The sequence below is a fragment of the Procambarus clarkii genome, chromosome 6 (genome assembly GCF_040958095.1).
Source record: "Procambarus clarkii isolate CNS0578487 chromosome 6, FALCON_Pclarkii_2.0, whole genome shotgun sequence".
Classification (NCBI taxonomy): domain Eukaryota; kingdom Metazoa; phylum Arthropoda; class Malacostraca; order Decapoda; family Cambaridae; genus Procambarus; species Procambarus clarkii.
The window spans coordinates 44,927,777-44,941,611 of NC_091155.1; the positions used below are offsets into that span (position 1 = coordinate 44,927,777).

Genomic DNA, 13,835 nt, shown 5'->3' on the forward strand with positions numbered 1-13,835 from the left:
TTTGAGATGTTTAGCAGCTCAGTACAGATGAGTGTGTCTTTGATGTAGAGGCTGACCCCACCCTGAAGCCGGTGTTTCCTATCACATCTGAAAAGATTGTACTCTGAGATCCATATTTCACCATCATGGTAGTCCTTTGTGTGGGTTTCTGTTAGGGCTGCAAACACTGCATTTGCCTCATGAAGGAGACCATCTATAAATTGAACTTTGTTGGTTTTGCGTGTTTTTATACCCTGGATGTTGGCAAATATAAATGATGTTATCGTGTTAGTGGAAGTGCTGGAAGCCTTACTTGGTGTTAATATAAATCTGAGGCTCTGGTAAGGAGACCACTGTGTTTGCGTCCAGGATGTGTCGTTTTGGAAGTGATTCGTCCAGGTCAAATTGAGCTAAAGAAATGACTTTATATTATTTGAGGCGCTTGTCAACCCGTCTCTGTTCGTATCTTCCTTGCCAGACGTAAGACAAATCTTGTTTCTCACAGAGCAGTTAAAGACTGAGCTTGTGGTTGATTATTAATTAATAAAATAGGCATCAACTATGTTTAAAAATGATTAGAAAGTATTGTAAAGTAGATCTGAGTAAACTTGGATATAGGGCTGCTGTACGATTAGCTGAGTAGTCGGCCGGCAGCGAGTCAGCTGGAGAAAGCTGAGACTTGAGGCTGGCTTCCTTCTCTGGCTGGCGTCGTGGTGTCAACATCTCTACTGGGTTGCTCTGCATCCCTCTCCCCTTCCTCCTACTTCTCTCTCTTACCTTATCCTGTGTCTAGTTTACCAAGATAAGTAAAGTGCTGTATTCTCATTTTCTGGCATAAGTGTTAGTAATGTGTTTAGGGTATCACTAGTGTTTATATTGCTAAGTTACTCTAAGGGGTCCCAGTGGAACCACGTGGGCTCCAGTAGTACCAATAAGCTACCTATAGAGTTAGCTAGTGTCCCTTGCCTAGTAGACTTTACCCTAGCTTGTCCCAAGTGTAAACCTTGTATCCTGTCTATGTGGACCAAGGTAGTTAACGTAAGATAGTGTGGTAAAGTAATTATTGTTTTTGTTGTGAATGTATATGGGGGGGTTGTTAAGAAGGTTTAATAAATAAGTTAGTTTTAAAGGAGTATCCAGTCTTCCTGTGTAGGAGATCAGTGATCAGTGAAAAGGCTGACCTTTTCTGGAAGCTACTTAGTTATTACTGTTTTATATTTTTATTGGGGCTGGGCCTATATGATCTCCATTACTTATGATACATCTTAATTCTAACTGCTGACCCTACTCCATAATAATACTAGATCCCCCATAGCAGCCAACATTTATAACAAGTGGTTGGCCTGTCCAGGATGAATGTTGTAATTGTAAAAAATTAGATTTTTGAGTGCCAAAACTAAAAATTCTTGTTTTCTGCAGAACGGTTGTGTGTTAGCCTAGGGCCCAGCTCATCTAGCAAAGGATATATCTTGCACTGACTGAACACCCAGCTGGATCCCTTCACGATTGAGGTAAGTGTGGCCTTGTGTTAGGGGCCGTGCAAATTTTTGTTTTTTCCAATTTTTATTTTTTAATTTTTTCTTTTGCTAGGAGCTAAAGTTATTACTGATGGCATCTAAAATGCAGGAACTGGCAAAGGATCCTTCAGTGGTAGAGATTAACCATTAAAGTGCGCATCACATCATATGACGTGTTGGAGTACTACGCAAGATTTAAACGGCCCGCGGATACATGGGGTGCCCCACACCTTCATCAGGGCTCTTGTAAACAGACACCATTTTAAAAAAAAATCGTGAGCCAAACTCCCGGGTGTTATTGGCCTCAGTATTGAGTGAGCAACCAAGCCTGACGCACGCAGCATGAGCTACGGCACTGCTGTTCAGCTTGTGACCACAGCATCGCCTAAAAATGCCAAAATATACTTGTTCATGCTATTATGTAGCGATGATATTATTACAAAAGACCCCTGACTGATAAAACTGACCAGGGTTCTGATAATAGCAGGATTGTGGTGATAGTTCTGTGTAGAGAGCCAGAGAGAGAGAGAGCGAGAGAGCAAGAGAGAGAGAGAGAGAGAGAGCCAGAGCCAGAGAGAGAGAGAGAGAGCCAGAGCCAGAGAGAGAGAGAGAGAGCCAGAGCCAGAGAGAGCCAGAGAGAGAGAGCCACAGAGAGAGAGCCAGAGAGAGAGCCAGAGCCAGAGAGAGAGCCAGAGAGAGAGAGCCAGAGAGAGAGCCAGAGCCAGAGAGAGAGAGAGCCAGAGCCAGAGAGAGAGAGAGAGAGAGAGAGAGAGAGAGAGAGAGAGAGAGAGAGAGAGAGAGCCAGCGAGAGAGAGAGAGCCAGAGAGAGAGAGCAAGAGAGCCAGAGAGAGAGGGCAAGAGAGCCAGAGGGAGAGAGAGAGAGAGAGAGATAGAGAGAGAGAGAGAGAGAGAGAGAGAGAGAGAGAGAGAGAGAGAGAGAGAGAGAGAGAGAGAGAGAGAGAGAGAGAGAGCGAGAGAGAGAGCCAGAGAGAGAGAGAGCAAGAGAGCCAGAGAGAGAGCGAGAGAAAGAAAGAGAAAGAAAGAGAGAGAGAGAGAGAGAGAGAGAGAGAGAGAGAGAGAGAGAGAGAGAGAGAGAGAGAGAGAGAGAGAGAGAGAGAGAGAGAGAGAGAGAGAGAAAGAGAGAGACAGACAGACAGAGACAGAAAGACACACACACAACAAAAGAGGAGACAGAACAAAATTAAGGCAAGGAGAGAGAAGACAGAACAGAAACAACAGAGAGAGGAGAGAAATGAGAAATCATTGAAGAGAAGGGGAAGAGAAACACAAGATAAGAAAAAGATACAAGAAAAATATACAAGATAAAAATGACATAAATGAATACCACAAATATAAAAAGTAAAGGAAGAGAGAAGCTAGAAGAGACAGGAAACGAGAGGTGTTAGAAGAGAGGAGGAAAGGAGAGATTAAAAGACAAGAAAAAGAGGAGAGAAACGTAAAAGAAATAAAAAAAAAGGGACATTTGTGAGGAGAGAAAATAAAGAGACCAGAGAAGACCATATATCAAGAGTGTGAGGATAAAGACTTATATATTTTCTTAGTAGACATCCTCTGGTTCTTGTTGCCCCTCTTGTATACGAATTGTACTTGCAAGTTTTCCCTGAAAAGATATTAACAAAATTAATATTTAATTATTTATTTATATAAATTACACACACACAAACTTTATATAAATATATATATATATATATATATATATATATATATATATATATATATATATATATATATATATATATATATATATATATATATATATATATATATATATATATATATATATATATATATATATAATATAATTTCGTAAACCTCACCCTGTAAACATTCATGTTTCTACATGTTAAACAAGCTACGAGGATGAGGGAAGGGGATGTTCCCTCCATGCTGGATATTATATTTACCAGGAAAGAGAAAGATATATTTATAATTCAGTACCTCCCTCCTTTGGTACCTCCCTTTTCCTCCTTTCAGTACCTCCCTTTTCCTCCTTTCAGTACCTCCCTCCTTTTACCCAAGTGACATGGTCACTTGGGTAAAAGTGACCATGTCTTTTTGGGAATAAAGTATGCAATGCATTATAATCTGGAAGAAAATGAGCTTGAAGCAGTTGAAAAACCTGACTTGTGGAGAGGTCATTATGGGGAACTCGGATATTTCCTTAAGGAATTTGAGAAACACTTGCTGTTAGGACATGAAGTAAATGAGATGTATGTCAAGTTTTGTGAAATATATGATAATGGCACAACAAAATTTATACTAAAGCAGAGATGCAGAACTAGGAAAAGGGGAAAAATTGCCCAAACATACAAGCAATACAAAGATGCGAGAAACAACAATAGCAGTAAGGAGAGGGGCAGAAAGACTATGACTTTCGGTCATATTCAACAACACAAATATACATACACACACACACATTATTGGAAAAAATTGGAATTGGAATATTGGAAAAAATAATTAAAACTAAATGGGTAGAACACCTGGAGAGAAATGATATAATTTCAGACAGACAGTATGGTTTTCGATTTGGAAGATCCTGTGTATCGAATTTACTCAGTTTCTATGATCGAGCAACAGATATATTACAGGAAAGAGATGGTTGGGTTGACTGCATCTATCTGGACCTAAAAAAGGCATTCGACAGAGTTCCACATAGAGAGGTTGTTCTGGAAACTGGAAAATATTTGAGGGGTGACAGGTAAGCTTCTAACATGGATCAAAAATTCTCTGACTGATAGAAAAATGAGGGCAGTAATCAGAGGCAATGTATCAGACTGGAGAAATGTCACAAGTGGAGTACCACAGGGTTCAGTTCTTGCACCAGTGATGTTTATTGTCTACATAAATGATCTACCAGTTGGTATACAGAATTACATGAACATGTTTGCTGATGATGCTAAGATAATAGGAAGGATAAGAAATTTAGATGATTGTCATGCCCTTCAAGAAAACCTGGATAAAATAAGTATATAAAGCACCACTTGGCAAATGGAATTTAATGTTAATAAATGCCATGTTATGGAATGTGGAACAGGAGAACATAGACCCCACACAACCTATACATTATGTGAGAAATCTTTAAAAAATTCTGATAAAGAAAGAGATCTAGGGGTGGTTCTAGATAGAAAACTATCACCTGAGGACCACATAAAGAATATTGTGCGAGGAGCCTATGCTACGCTTTCTAACTTTAGAATTGCGTTTAAATACATGGATGGTGATATACTAAAGAAACTGTTCATGACTTTTGTTACGCCAAAGCTAGAATATGCAGCTGTTGTGTGGTGCCCAACAACAGAAGTTGGCCCATATCTTAAGAAGCACATCAACAAACTGGAAAATGTGCAAAACATGCTACTAAGTGGCTCCCAGAACTGAAGTGCAAGAGCTACGAGGAGAGGTTAGAGGCATTAAATATGCCAAAACTAAAAGACAGAAGAAAGAGGTGATATGATCACTACATACAAAATAGTAACGGAAGATTTCCTGAGACCTGGAACTTCAAGAACAGGAGGTCATAGATTGAAACTAGCTTAACACAGATGCTAAAGAAATATAAGAAAATTCACTTTCGCAAATTGAGTGGTAGACGGTTGGAACAAGTTAGGTGAGAAGGTGGTGGAGGCCAAGACTGTCAGTAGTTTCAAAGCGTTATATGACAAAGAGTGCTGGGAAGACGGTCTCATCCTGTAACTACACTTAGGTAATTACACACACACTATATATATATATATATATATATATATATATATATATATATATATATATATATATATATATATATATATATATATATATATATATATACATATATATATATATATATATATATATATATATATATATATATATATATATATATATATATATATATATATATGTCGTACCTAGTAGCCAGAACGCACTTTTCAGCCTACTATGCAAGGCCCGATTTGCCTAATAAGCCAAGTTTTCATGAATTAATATATTTTCTCTATTTTTTTTCTTATGAAATGATAAAGCTGTCCATTTCATTATGTATGAGGTCAATTTTTTTTTTATTTGAGTTAAAATTAATATAGATATATGACCAAACCTAACCAACCCTACCTAACCTATCTTTATAGGTTAGGTTAGGTAGCTGAAAATGTTAGGTTAGGTAGTCGAAAAAACATTAATTCATGAAAACTTGGCTTATTAGGCAAATCGGGCCTTGCATAGTAGGCTGAGATGTGCGTTCTGGCTACTAGGTACGACACTTTATATATATATTTATATATATATTTATTTATATATATATATATATATATATATATATATATATATATATATATATATATATATATCGGACAATTAGTAAAAAAAAAAAAAAATTATTTTACCTTGTACCTAGATCCACCAGGCCTGTTTGGTGCATGTTTCAGTACTTCAGAAATCTGGAAGGTCACATCCTCCTCCTCAACTTGTGGATGTGTGTTGATAGATGATTCTGTAAAATTAAGTTATTTATATAATAATTCAGTATAACAATAATATTCTGTAAAATTAAAAGTAATTTATACATCAATCAGATAAAACTCTCCAGAGATGGTGATACACAACATATGAAGGACAAGTTTCAGAACAAAATATGCATTTAGGAATAAGGTTTTGTACATGTAGGTAGCACATGAGAAAATAAGTGGAAGGTGATCAAGTTTATATTAACATGTTAATGGCTTTGTTAAGGCTTTGCAAGAATGAAAAAATATTAATAATATAATATCACCTACCAATTAATTGTACATCATTTATAAGTCAATTATTTGCATTATTATTATTCAATACTAATGATATAAAAATGCATTTTGTAATCTACTATTTATGCAAGTATTAAGCACAGGATCATGAAATAAACTGCAAAATACTGTAATGGATAAACCAATTAAGTTTACATTTTCCTATAGCTAAGTCAGTCAGTTCTATTAGCAGCAGAGAACAATTATGCCCAACCTCTATTAAATGAAACAATCTTAAGAGCAAGTGATAGAAATATAATCATTTATGCTTGGGAAAATATTATGGAATGGTTCCAAATATGAAAAATATTAAGTTTTTTGGTTGAAATTTTTTAACTTAAAATTTAAATTTTTAAGTGAATTTTAAACTTTAAAAAAATTATTTAATTTTTTGGTTACTTACTTAAAATAACATTATATAGTTCTTGTTTTTGTAGACATGCCAATTTCTTCTTTTGCCCTTCCAGACTGTATAGTGACCACAGGCCGTTTGTTCATATCTTCATTATTCTTCGAACCGTGGTTGCACAATCAGACCCACGTACACTGGTTAAAAGCATCACCTAAAAGCAATAACAAGAATGTAGTACTCTGACGAATTTTGAATATATATATATATATATATATATATATATATATATATATATATATATATATATATATATATATATATATATATATATATATATATATATATATATATATATATATATATATATATATATATATATATATATATATATATATATATATATATATATATGTCGTACCTAGTAGCCAGAACTCACTTCTCAGCCTACTATGCAAGGCCCAATTTGCCTAATAAGCCAAGTTTTACTGAATTAATATATTTTCTCTAATTTTTTTCTTATGAAATGATAAAGCTACCCATTTCATTATGTATGAGGTCAATTTTTTTTTTATTGGAGTTAAAGTTAACGTAGATATATGACCAAACCTAACGAACCCTACCTAACCTAACATAACCTATCTTTATAGGTTAGGTTAGGTTAGGTAGCCGAAAACGTTAGGTTAGGTTAGGTTAGGTAGGTTAGGTAGTCGAAAAAACATTAATTCATGAAAACTAGGCTTATTAGGCAAATCAGGCCTTGCATAGTAGGCTGAGAAGTGAGTTCTGGCTACTAGGTACGACATATATATATATATATATATATATATATATATATATATATATATATATATTGTGACGGTAACGCGTTGGTGTTCGGCTGTTTAAGGCTAGGGGTATGGCCTCGTCACATAGTTATAAAAAAAAATAGAAAAACTGGAACTTCGTCTGTGGTAAGGTAAGGAGAAGACACACAAAACACAAGTAAACTTTAACAATGAAATTTTAATTACGTTAAATAAATCAAAACATGAAAATAATGCACAAACAAATTCTTATAATAAAATCAATCAATCAAAATAATACGAATACTTAAATGACACAATGAAAAGTTACGTTAAGGCAAAATAACAAGAAGTGCAACACAAAGGTAAGTGGGAGGTGCTGGAATATTGGCTTAAAGCCACCACCTCTCTCAGTACACGCTAACGTCTAGCTGGGAGGAGTGCTGGCTACGAAAGCACTGAACATTCTGAGGACTGATGTTGGGGCGGCCCCAGACATCAGGTAGTATTGGGGGGGGCGAGGCAGGTGCAGCCAGACCGGCGACCAATCAGCGGAGCCGTAGCGATCAACGGGTAGTTTGGTGGTTGGAGTTCGAACAGGTGGCTGGCTGCATACGTTTTTGCTCACCCTGGCAAGCCTTGCTGGTGTTGTTGTCGTTGTTGGACATTTCTTCCATAGTCTTTTTATATAATTGTGAAGACGTAATTATGGAGGGAAGAGCAGGCTCAATCTCTTGAAGGAGATTATCGTCACAATATATATATATATATATATATATATATATATATGTATGCCATATACATATATATGCTATGTTGTATGCTACAACTTGGCTGATAATAAAGCCATTCACAACTGCAGGCCTAATAAAAAAAGGAGGTGGCATAGCAATATCTTACAAAGATACCTTCATCTGCAATAGTGTCATTAGTAATAGAGACGACTATTATGAATATACCTTTGCCAAGTTCTCCAGTAAATCCCTTAAATCCTCCTTGACTATAAGTGCCATCTATAGATTTCCCAATACCAACATAGCTTCATTCTCAGATAACGTAAGGAATCTTATCATAAATAACAATCTCAACAAAAATCAAACCAACTTAGTGGTTTGTAATGGTGAACAAAACATGCAGATACTTATATATAACCTGTGAATAGAGTGTAATAACAGCAAAACTATTTGTTTATTGTTTTATGACCATAATAATTGAATCACTAATATGATTCACTAATATATAATCCTAATAATAATCACTAATATATAATCCATTGAGCATGCTGCATCTCTTTCAGTCTCTGCAATTTGAACAAGAGGGTTTTTAATTGATCGAACCATATTCTTAAAGTAAAGTAAATGAGATGTATTCCATATTTTGCAAAATATACGATGAAGGCACACAAACATTCATACCAAAACTGAAGGGCAGGATTTATGAGGAGACATTAGAGGCATTAAATATTCCAAAACTAGAAGACAGAAGGAAAAGAGGAGATATGATCACTACGTACAAAACAGGAATTGATAAACTTGATAGGGAAGATTTCCCGAGACCTGGAATTTCAAGAACAAGAGGTTATAGATTTAAACGAACTAAACAAAGATGCCGAAGAAATGTAAGATAATTCACTTTTGCAAACAGAATGGTAAACGGTTGGAACAAGTTAGGTGAGAAGGTGGTGGAGGCCAAAACCGTCAAAAGTTTCAAAGCATTATATGACAAAGAGTGCTGGGAAAATGGGACACCACGAGTGTAGCTCTCATCCTGTAACTACACTTAGGATTTCCTTAAGTACTTTCGTATTTCAATAATATATCTTCAGAAGGAATCATTCCTCCTGAAATAATTTACATTTACTTGATTCCTTCTGAACATGTATTATTTAAATATGAAAGTACTTAAGGAATTTCCTGTTTCAATTCTTCTTCCGTGGTCTGACACTCACATTTTTCACCACATGTTAATTTCCGTGACTTACACACACACACAAATTTATACACACACATATAATATATTATATATATATTTATATATTTATATACTGTATATATTTATATATATATATATATATATATATATATATATATATATATATATATATATATATATATATATATATATATATAGAAGGGGTACCACCTCTGGTGCAAGTGTACGGACCCATAGCCTCGGAGAAGAAAATAAAGAGTACTCAGAGAAGACCTTGTGGATCCTCACTGAACACTTTGATAACACAATATATTTGAATGAGGTGATTTGGTAAAATGCTATGCCCAAGATTACCATCCGAGTGCCGGCGGTGGGGTGGCTCAAATAGCTTCGGCTATCACCTCATTTTGTCCGGTCGTGATGGTCAAGTGGATTAAGGCGTCTTGTACATACCAGTTGCGTTGCTCCTGGGAGTATGGGTTCGAGTCACTTCTGGGGTGTGAGTTTTCAGTTGCATATTGTCCTGGGGACCATTCAGGCTTGTTCGCATTTGTGTTCCTCACGTGTGCCCCAAAGAATGAGGTGATTTGGTAAAATGCTATGCCCAAGATTACCATCCGAGTGCCGGCGGTGGGGTGGCTCAAATAGCTTCGGCTATCACCTCATTTTGTCCGGTCGTGATGGTCAAGTGGATTAAGGAAGCTTGTACATACCAGTTGCGTTGCTCCTGGGAGTATGGGTTCGAGTCACTTCTGGGGTGTGAGTTTTCAGTTGCATATTGTCCTGGGGACCATTCAGGCTTGTTCGCATTTGTGTTCCTCACGTGTGCCCCAAAGAATGAGGTGATTTGGTCAAATGCTATGCCCAAGATTACCATCCGAGTGCCGGCGGTGGGGTGGCTCAAATAGCTTCGGCTATCACCTCATTTTGTCCAGTCGTGATGGTCAAGTGGATTAAGGCGTCTTGTACATACCAGTTGCGTTGCTCCTGGGAGTATGGGTTCGAGTCACTTCTGGGGTGTGAGTTTTCAGTTATATATATATATATATATATATATATATATATATATATATATATATATATATATATATATATATATATATATATATATATATATATATATATATATATATATATATATTTTATATATATATATTTTTTAAATATATATATATTTTTTATATAGAAGGGAGTACCACCTCTAGCTGGAAGAAGGGGGACCCATAGCCTCGGAGGAAACCACGCATAACGCATTAGAGGGAATGTTTAGATCCCCTCCAATACAGTTTCTGTGTGCTTTTCTCCTACCACCCCCTTCCTTTTTTATTTTTTGTGCTTTATTATGCATTTGATGGTTATAAGATATACATGGGTTGATACAAAAATAATAATGCAAAAAGGTGCTTAAAGGTTATGGATCTCTTGAAAAACACAACACTGGGAAACATTGATGAATGTCACAGACGGGTTCGATCATTGTTGCAAGTCAAACACTTCTTCGAATTCCTCTGAAGTTGGACTAGTGCCCAAGACGCAACAGGCATTTCCCCTCTGAATCGCAACACTGAGGCGCTGGAACAAGAAACTTTTTGCTCTCTGGTCTTTTGTAGCGCTGATCAATTTGTCCCCCAATTCCTTCAGGAACTTCAATGCACATTTTCCCCACGAACCGAGGGTCTCCGAGCCGATCGGAGCAAAGCTGTAGCAGTGTGCTAGACCTCTATATTTAATAATTTTCTGCGATTATATATATATAATCGCACCATATATATATATATATATATATATATATATATATATATATATATATATATATATATATATATATATATATATATATATATATATATATATATATATATATATATATATATATATATATACTGATAATTAGCTAAAAATATATTCAAGTAAATGTAAATTATTTTACCTTGCACCTAGATCCACCAAGCTTGTATGGTGTGCATTTCAGTACTTCGGAAATCTGGAACGATCTGGAATCTCTTATCTGCAATGAAACAATACATATTATTGCACTTGCCACAATACCACACAAGAATCAGTACGCCTTGCCACACAATCAGTACGACTGTTTTCAGCGAGCCACTGAGTAGTGTAAAGTGTGACTACGGCGACGCGCACCAGCTGCCCCAGGTGGCACTCTTGAGTGCCATCTGAGCAGGTGAGGCGCGACGTCGTAGTCGCAGCGCGGCGTCGTCGTCACACATGGTTTTTGGGGAATTTCCCGGATGTTATGACGCGTGGCATCCGGTCAGGCGTCACTTGAGAGAGTGACATGTTGGGGTTGGAAGCTAAGTGGTTGGTATGCAGTCATGTAGGGAGGAAGAGGAGGGGGAAGAGGAGGAGTGTAGGTTATGTTGTGAAGGGAGGGGGGAGTCCCAGTACCTGAGAGGATATCAATGACGTCCATTAGTTCTCCCCCTACATGGGCAGGAAGTGATGAGGGGAGCGTGAGAGACCAGCGTCTTAAGATTTGGAGGGGGAGAAGGAGGGGAAAGGGAGGTAACAGCTGGCAGTGGGTTTGTGTGTGTGTGAAAGTAGTCATTATTTTTTCTTAAAGAATGACAGTTTTATGTAGCCTCTCTGCTTCCAGAGCGCTAAGGATATGTGGGCTATACCTACCACGTAGCTATGAGGAGTGTCACCACATGTCCACATGGGTTACCTCTTCAAAGGCTGAGGTCTAACTGTTGCGAATGTCATCATCAACCTCTAACATAGTCAGTCAGTCATGCCCCCCCCTCACCCCCCCCTCCATCCACATAGCAGGACATACCCACATACCATCACCACCACCACACTGCTGGGAGTGACAGCAATATGGCATACCATACTCTCTCATGACACAGCTCTCACGGGCACATAGCATTGAGTGTGACAATGTTCTTTCTCAAAGGTGAGCCATGAGCGCAACATACAAATTCCAAAATGCAGTCCTGGGAGTTTGACACACATTGATTAACAAGCTATCTGATTATTTATACAGCTTCTCTCTCTCTACATTATATGCGGGTTACATAGTGTGTCAAGAACTCTCTCTCTCTATCTCTCTCTCTCTCTCTCTCTCTCTCTCTCTCTCTCTCTCTCTCTCTCTCTCTCTCTCTCTCTGTCTTTCTGTCTCTGTCTCTCTCTATGTCTCTCTGTCTCTCTCTCTCTCTCTCTCTCTCTCTCTCTCTCTCTCTCTCTCTCTCTCTCTCTCTCTCTCTCTCTCTCTGTCTCTCTCTCTCTCTCTCTCTCTCTCTCTCTCTATGTCTCTCTGTCTCTCTCTCTCTGTCTCTCTCTCTGTCTCTCTCTCTCTCTATGTCTCTCTCTCTGTCTCTCTCTCTCTGTCTCTCTGTCTCTCTGTCTCTCTGTCTGTCTGTCTCTCTCTCTCTCTCTCTCTCTCTCTCTCTCTCTCTCTCTCTCTCTCTCTCTCTCTCTCTCTCTCTCTCTCTCTCTCTCTCTCTCTCTCTCTCTCTCTCTCTCTCTCTCTCTCTCTCTCTCACTCGCTCTCTCTCACCCTCTCTAAAGTCCACCACACGGCACTTCACTTAGTAAACTCAGTCAAAGTCAGTAGGTTAGCGTTTACTAAAAGAGAGAAACATTTCACATCGTCACGGAGACGCGATCTCTACCTACAAATTGTTCTTGTTAACTGTGATCACAACATCTGCTGGCCAAATAAATATCATTGAAATGTATGCATGTTTACTCAATCTCCATCACCTCTTCGTCCTACATCCATAGCAAGACTCCTGAATGAATGAACCGGCAGCCCCTCTCACTGCAGTCTCACCTTCGTGATGGTTTGAGGTGTATTGAGATGGAGGATGTAATGGCTCGGCCTTACCCTCTCCCCGTCCACCCCCACTTACCCTTACCCCTACCACCCCCCTCCATGGCCAAACCATCACTGCCCCCATTCCCAGACCGGATGTTCTGTTCTAAGCTTTAGTATCACCATTCTTTGCTCAAATAGTATTTTTTTAAGAATATCCAGTCATAAGCTGGTCTTCAATCTTATTATTATAACAAATCATAATTTGCTGTTCTCTCTCTCTGTCTCTCTGTCTCTCAGTCTCTCTCTCTCTCTCTCTCTCTCTCTCTCTCTCTCTCTCTCTCTCTCTCTCTCTCTCTCTCTCTCTCTCTCTCTCTCTCTCTCTCTCTCTCTCTCTCTGTCTCTCTGTCTCTCTGTCTCTCTGTCTCTCTGTCTCTCAGTCTCTCTCTCTCTCTCTCTCTCTCTCCAGATCATTTAGTAGTTGGGGAAAGTAACATCATTTCCTTTCTCCTGCTGCCGCTGTTCACGTATCTTTCTCCATCAAGGCTGTCTCTCTTAAGACCTACGTCATCCAATGTAAACACCAATCGATGAGAATAAGACCGGTGAGTCGATAGTGAAATAGGTCTGGGTTAAGTCTGTTTTTCAGTTCTTGTAACACAGTCAATGTAGCGTAATGGGAAACCAGTCTTTCTACTGCCTACATAAATAGCGTTT

The 13,835-nt window shown here is 37.8% G+C and overlaps 1 long non-coding RNA gene across 1 annotated transcript; it reads right to left on the reverse strand.

Moving 5' to 3' along the window:
• Positions 1-2,562: 2,562 nt before the first annotated feature.
• Positions 2,563-6,862, reverse strand: LOC138355081 (uncharacterized). The gene is made up of 3 exons (XR_011223814.1): positions 6,678-6,862; positions 5,879-5,985; positions 2,563-3,117 (listed from the first exon to the last, which is right to left on the reverse strand). It is a non-coding gene; the product is annotated as an uncharacterized lncRNA (long non-coding RNA).
• Positions 6,863-13,835: the final 6,973 nt, after the last annotated feature.